Source organism: Durio zibethinus, chromosome 22 (genome assembly GCF_047325235.1).
Source record: "Durio zibethinus cultivar Kanyao isolate XHJ-2024 chromosome 22, ASM4732523v1, whole genome shotgun sequence".
In the NCBI taxonomy this organism is placed as follows: Eukaryota; Viridiplantae; Streptophyta; class Magnoliopsida; order Malvales; family Malvaceae; genus Durio; species Durio zibethinus.
Window position 1 is genome coordinate 6,099,504 of NC_143183.1, and position 8,130 is coordinate 6,107,633.

The following is an 8,130-nucleotide window of genomic DNA, read 5'->3' on the forward strand; positions in this document are numbered from 1 at the left end:
GAAGCTGACAACTTTGACAGTGATTTTTTAGGGTTTCTTGTAACTGCTTGACAAGATCTGAATGAGGAAAACATGATTTCATTGGATGATTTGGTAGATGAGTGCAAAACATTCTACTTTGGTGGACAGGAAATGGTTAATTCCTTGCTCGCCTAAACAGTTTTGCTTTTAGCAATCCATAGAGATTGGCAAGCAAAAACAAGAAGAAAGGTGATTGAGATATTTGGTAACTAAAATTCACATTTTTAAGGCATTGCAAAACTTAAAACTGTAAGCAAACTTTTGAACCATTTTGATTTGAAATAATATCCAAATAGTCCTTGAACTATAATAATGTATTCAATAAGATACCTGAACTTTAAAATTCTCTAATGTGTTATCAAAAATATGAATTTATTAACTAACGAAATACTCAACACATATCATTATTCGAAATTAACGATGTTAAGTATAAGTACCATATTAATTAATAAATTTATAATTTAGATATCATATTAAAAATTTTTAAAGTTAAGATATCACATTAAAAATTTTATTATAATTAAGTGATCATTTGTGATTTTAGCCCTTTCAATATATATAGTGTGTAGTACTAAGTGTTTAGTATATTAAATTCTATGATGTAATATAATATATTCATGTTCTATGAATAGATCACCATTATTATTATTGAAACTCTAAGATTGTATGGTCCTCCAAATGGCCTGAAGGGAAAAGTCGGAAGAGAAGTTCAATTGGGAAATCTACTCTTACATGCTAATATGGAGCTTGTGATCGTAAACATTGCATTTCACCATGACCCTCAATTATGGGCAGATGATGACCACATTTTTAAACCAGAGATTCGTAGAAGGGATTGCCATAGCTACCAAATACAATGCTGCTGTTGTTGTATATTTTCCTTTTGGATTGGGATCTCGATCTTGTGTTGGTATGACCTTTACAACCACAGAAACAAAGACTGCTCTTTCGATGATTCTACAACGCCATGCCGTTACCCTCTCCTCTGCCTATATCCAATCACTAGTAATTCTTCTCACCCTTCAGCCGCAACATGGTATTCAAGTAATACTTCACTCACTGCATAATGATGCTTAAAGTAGGCATGCAGCTGCTAATCTCCAAGATGGTAAAGTATGCAATCAATAAAGAATGAGTATAGATTTGTAGTAATGTTGATAAATTTATAGTTTTTACCAGATACATGAGGCATGTGCAAGTGATTTCAACTGTTGGCTAAAACAATATAATTGATAACAATTGTGTAATATGTTAATAAAATACTGAATTTTAAATTTTAGTCATCAAAATTTAAATTCTAACAACTTTAATTATATATATATATATAACTATGCTCTTCTGAATGCTTTAATCAAAGATTAATTAGAGTAATAGTAATTGACTTTTCTTTATGGTTATTGATTCCATCAACAAATGCCAAGAGAACCCCAAAAATAAGAGTACAATCAGCCCCTAGCAAGTGAACAATCATGGAAATAGTGCATTGCACTTTGTCATCATTTTTTTTTTTGTTTTTATTAAGCAAGTAACCTTAAAAGAAAAGATCATAAATGCTTATATTTAAATTTAAATTTTAAATTTATTAAAAATTATTATTTTATAATTATTCGTGAATTAAAATACAATTTTAAATGCATTTTTTTTGAGCAGTTGATTTTGGTTGTTTTCATTAAGAGTGGTGCTAAATGTACTTTTATTTATTTCTTTAAAATCTTAATTTTACTATATTTTTTATAATAAAATTATTTAATTATTTTTTAAAATTTTACGATTTTTCAAAAACTTATTTTTAAAAAGTCATATAATTTTTTTAAGATAAATTTTTAAAAAATCATTTAAAAAGTTATATAATTTTTCAAATATTTATTATTGAAAAATTTTATAATTTTTTGAAATTATATTTTTGAAAATTTGTAAGGAAGTAGAAAAAATAATTAAATAATTTTATTTTAAAAAAATTAAAAAAAAAAAAAAGTTAAGCTGCAAAGAGGAAAGGTTGAGATATATTTAGCAACACTTTAATTGAGTGACAAAGAAAAACGACGCCGTGGAATCCATCTTCGAAACGTAACCAAACTTTAAAAATCTTAAACGGTAACATTAATAAAATCGAATCAAAAATAAACTTCACAAAATAAACACTCTCTCTCCATTCTTACTCGAACCTTCACCGACTCAGGACGCCAGCACCAAACTCTGGTGAGTTTTCGGTCGACAAATCACCGAGCCAATAAAAAAAAACTTGGGGCAAGTTACCCTGATTGAAACTCTCTCTTTTATAATCGAAATCTTGGAACTTTTCAATTAGAATCCGTCTTTTTTCAATGGCGTAAAATGTGATAAATTCATGGACATTCACTGGCCTAATAGGTGCTTTTCTTGATCTGTCCATACTTATTTATTGGTTTGTGGATAGGCGGCTGCTTATTTGGCTTCAAAATTTCTGGGTTTATTTGGACTGTCCTCACCTTGTCCTCGTAATTGATTGTTTGGCTACCCAGATAAGAATAATTATTTCCAAGCCATGTTACTTAAAGACCCATCTCTTACAATCTGCTTTGTTTAATCTTCTGTTAAGAAAAAGCATCCGTTTGATTCAATCTGGAACATCTTTTAGATGATGAAGATGAAGAAGGTGATGAGCTGTTGGCATGGGAAAGTTGAAATGGAAGGGAAAGCATCTTCTAGTTCATGGAATAAGAAGAAGAATTTTGTTGGAGTTAAAAAAGGAAGCTTTGGGCCAATTCCTAAGGGCAGGGGTTTAGGAGTCAGAGGCCTAGAGTTGATCTTAGACGGTGTAAGAGAGATGCTGGTGGTCATCATGGAATGCTTTTCTCTCTTTCCTATGATCCTTTGGTCTCGATTACTAACCCAACTGGTTTGAATCCATCTGCTACTGTTGGTAAACTTGGGAATGATGTTGCTGAAGATAGCACGGCATCTGTTAATTCTGAACGTGATGATCTTTTATAAAAGTTTACTTTTATCTGTTTTAGTAGAATTTCATTTTTTTTTTTAACTTTGTTTTGATTATGTTGGAATTTCATTTTAAGCATCGTTTGGATGATATGAAATGTCAACAATTAGCATAGGATTGCATTATTAGGAAAATAATTTACCTTACTATATAAATGAAGATCATTGTCACATGCACTCATTTAATATTTTGGTATCTATTTCATAATAACTGTTTCACTAGCAAAGCGTGTAAATAAGTGCATCAATGGGGTTACTTATATTTCAGTGTCCATGTTGAGGATTTGCCTAAGATAATTAAGAATTATTAGATTCTCAGAACTTTTTAAATACAATCTGATGGAGTGGTGCTGGTTTAAATAAATGTGTTTTGTGTGTGTGCATATGGCAAATCCATATGTATGTGCAACAAGGTTTAAGTCACAACTAAATAAAGCTACTGAGGTTTTAGTCTTGCTACTTCTTAAGTGGCAGATTGTTGTTGATGCAATAGAGTCCTCCTCTACGATCTAAGTAAAAGGTATTTTTTCTTTCAGGAAATGTTTTGCAAATTCTCCACAATGATTTGAACGTAAAAGGGAACGCAAATAATAGATGCTTGTGTTTTTTAACTTGTATTTTCACTTCACGTGCTAATGCCACATCGAATGTGCATGGTTCTGTAATTTTAGATGGCAGGAAAACTTCAAAAAAGATAGGATTGCCTAAGCGAGGTTCTCAGGGTTTTGAAATGGATGATGGCCATTTTGCTGAGAATAAACCCATAGAGAAGGAACTAGCACTGGCTTGATACCAGATCAGGATTTTGATGGCTATGACACAAATGCAATTAGATTCTTAGAACAAGCTCTCGACGAACAGCATGCTGCTTGTACTACTCTGTACCTTGATGTTGAGAAGGAAAGAAGTGCTGCTGCTACCACTGCAGATGAGGCTATGGCAATGACACTGCATCTGCAAGAGAAGGCGACTATTGAGATGGAAGCTAGGCAATACCAGAGGAAGATAGAGGAAAAATCTGCATATGATGCTGAAGAAATGAACATTCTCAAAGAGATCTTATTAAGGGAAAAGCAGTTCACGGGGAAGGAAGTTGAAGCTTACAAACGAACGTTTTTCAAAAAAGAGTAATTGGATACCGATATGTATTTTATGGCATTCACACAGGAACAAAGGACTTCAAATGAGGAGCCAGTGCTAATGTTGCAGCAGATCAGTGACTCTTTTTGGAGAGAAGGAAAAGACAAAAATTAACATTGATTTTTTTGAGAATGAGATCACATCCATCAGGTCACCAAATCATACTCTTGGTTTTGGGGAAGAATTACCAATCCCAGAACTCAATGAAGATGCTGGCTTTTTAAATTCTAGTATTGATAAAAAAAAATCATGCCCATCTGTCTAGAAGTAATGATGAGATTAATCAAAAATTTAAGAAGGGAATGGCATCCAAGAACAAGAATCTCAATCAAGGAAGACATGTACACTCGCATCAATCATCTACTCCTCGGGGATCTGATTTACTTGAGAAAGCCATTTACCCTACGGTACAAGAAGAGAAGCAAGGCGGTGAAAGCAGTCTAGACCAATGTTTGGCACAAAAGACAACTGAGGCTAAGATTATTTCCCATATAATAATGAAAAAATGGAGAATCATGGAGAAGATTTATATAGTTTAGATTCTGGTATTGATTATCATGTTCTCGATGTTCATGTCATTAATGATGAATCAATTAGAAATAATAACTTAAATCTCATAACAGATTTGTTTGAGATTGATTAGATAATACTTGATGGATAAGAAGACTTGCAGAAAAAGAATTCTAAAGGAAAAGGGATTCTTAAAAGACAAGTTTAACTTGTAAAAGAAGACTTCTAAAAGGAAAAGGATTCTTAATAGATAAATTTGTATGGTTATAAATAGGTAAAGTTTTTACAGGGTTAGGCATGAAGAAAATATGTAAGAAAGTTATAGGATTTTATGGTGTGTATGTTTGAGTGGACTCTAGGAATGAGATGGTCCAAATAGGTATAGTGGTGTGAATATTTGTGAGTGGAATAGAAAAGACTGAGAGGGTCCACATATAGATATGGGTGCATGAATGTTTATGGGTTTGCATTTGTTTGAATTGAGAATACTCCATAGGACTATAGGAGATTGAAATGACCTATGGGTATTAATTTTTAAGTGAGATTAATTTGATGTATGTTTGTAATTCTTTACAACTAATGGATCTTGTTTCTTATCGTGGATGTAGGTTCGTTGGATCGAACCACATTAAATTATTATCTCTTGTGTGTTTGATTTATTCTTTGATTATGCTTCCGCTGACATGAATTAGATTAGAGCTTTGGCCTAACAAGTGGTATTAGAGCTATGGTGATCTTTAACAAGTGGTATTAGAGCTATGGTGATCTTTAACAAATGGTATCAGAGCTAAAGATTCAAAATCTGGGAAAAACTAATTGTTCGAGCCATGAGAAGAAGAGGCAAGCCCAGAAAAGCTCGATTCAAGAGAAGAGTTCGAGTTTAAACTTTAATAGATCAATTTATGTGAAGCATGAAAAGACACACGAGAAGATGATTGCAAGACTTTCATTGCAGGTTAAGCCAAGCATATCTAATATGAAGATAAATGTTTGATAGAATTTGAATCAAGGTAGAGATTGTTAGGAATAAAGACTCAAATCCCATAACAAAGTTGTTTGAGATTGGTTAGATTTGCTTGATGAACAAGAAAACTTGCAAAAGAAGAATTCTAAGAGAAAAGAGATTCTTAAAAGGCAAGTTTAACTTACAAAAGAAGAATTTTAAAAGGAAAAGGGGTTCTTAATAGATAAATTTGTATGCTTATAAATAGGTAAAGTCTTTACAAGGTTAAGTATAAGAAAAAGATATAAGAGAGTTATAAAATTTTATGGGATAGACACCCCATAGGACTATTGAAGATTTAACGTCCCTATAGATGTGTATGATTTAGTGGATTAGAGGAGAATGAGATGGTCTAAATAGGTATAATGGTGTGAATGTTTATAAGTGGACTAAAAAAGACTATGAGGGTCCATGTATAGATATGGGTGCATGAGTGTATATAGATTTGTGTTTGTTTGGATTAAGAATACTCAATAGGACTATAAGAGATTGAGAAGGCCTATAGGCATTAATTTTTTAGCGAGATTAATTTGATGTATGTTTGTAATTCTCTACAACTAGTGGATCTTGTTTCTCATCAGTGGATGTAGGTCAGTTGGACCTAACCACGTTAAATTGTTATCTTTTGTGTGATTATTTAATTGTTTGATTTTGTTTCCATTGATGTGATTAGATTGGAGCCTTTTTGGCTTGACATAATCAACGTGAAGAATGAAGAGAGTGAAAGAAAAAGTGAGAAGAAATCAATAAATGTTACCTCAAACTTACCTAAAATATGCGATAATCAAACAATTGGTGGGACAAAAATTATGTCCAATAGGAAAAGAAATAGTTTAGACAAATCTGGTGGGTTACCCCCAATTAGTCCTTCACAAGTCAAATCTTTACCTCCCATTTCGCCTAGAAAATCCATGTCTGCTTTTGATTATAAAAGGTTAAAAATTGACAATGAAGTTGGGTGGCCAAGAAAAAGGCAAAAAAATATACAGCAGGGAAGAAAGAAGCTTAACCTCCCTACAAAGAACAAGGAAAGGGAACAAGTTCAGTTGCAAGTACTAGAAAACATTGCAAGTAAACTTCAAGTGATATGACAATTTACAAAATTTGGGAATATTAGAAAAAATAAATAAGAAAAGAGAAATAACATAAAAGAATTTTGATTTTGAGGCATAAAGAATTTTTTTTTAAGGTAATTATGCCTTTAGGATACAAAAAAGCCTCAAACTCTCCAATTAGAAGCAATAAAAATGGTTATACTAAAAGATTTATTTATAATAAATGAACAAACATAAACTTCTATTCAACCTCAAACTCTCTAATTAAAAGCAATGAAAATGGTTATACTAAAAGATTTATTTATAATGAATGAACAAATATAAATTTCTATTCAAATGGTTATGGCCTTCTATATAATCATAACCTTTATCAATAATAATCTATTTATATTCAAATAGTCATGACCATTTGTCATATGATAACTGTTTCTATTCAAATATAATTATTTAAACTAAGAATAAAATAAAAACAAAATTTAATTTTATTCATTAATAATTAAATCTTTCTATCTAATATGGATATACAACATTCTAAACTACCAGTAATCTCCCACTAGTTTGGAATGTTGGTGCTTAATTTTTACTTTTCACACAAATAAATATTATGAATACAAGAAAGTTTCTCTTAATTTAAACATTCAATTAGCGTATATATCTTAGAATTCTAACAAAGTTAATGGTATCCACAGATTAAACCTCAACTCCTAGTGTTAGAATTGAAGATATAACACATATAATACTTATTTATTTTTCTGTTAGAGATTTATAACCGCTTTTAGCACTATAATGGCCATGTGCTTATCCTATTCATAAACATTATTAGAAAGACCCCACTTCTATGTTTATATACGTAGAGTTTCCATTATGTCTCCATTGCTTCAGACATTTAAAACTCTATTAAGAGTATAAAAATTTATCCTCCCAATGCAATGGATCACACTAGTTTTTAAAATTTAAATAGATTTTACTAGTGTTTAATAGACATATAACAATAACTTGCTTTTATCAATTAAACTTTGTAATTAGAGGTTACTAATTCAAAGTTAGGTTCATATTATTAGTGTCTAATAGTAAGGATTTAAATCCATTCTACTTGTAGTACTACTAACTAAATATTTTGGAAATCAATTTTCATTTTATGGTAATTGCCCCCATTTGAGATTAAATCTTTAATATAATCACTTCAGGCTAATATGTCCAAACTTTTCATTTTGGATATCATTTAGATGCTTCAGACATTGTTGCCTTATTCTTATCATTTTAAGAAATAGATGATTTAGGTTATGGCACAACTATATATTTATTAATTTCAACCATTCGATTTTCATACTTTTATACAATTTTAATACAATTATACTTCAAGTACAATTGGATAAACTCAATGAATAAACCAAACAATTTTAGTCATTTTAAGATTTTTAAGGA

At 30.9% G+C, this 8,130-nt stretch overlaps 1 pseudogene; it reads left to right on the forward strand.

Moving 5' to 3' along the window:
- Positions 1 to 795: 795 nt before the first annotated feature.
- LOC149512513 (uncharacterized) lies at positions 796 to 6,741 on the forward strand (annotated as a pseudogene).
- Positions 6,742 to 8,130: the final 1,389 nt, after the last annotated feature.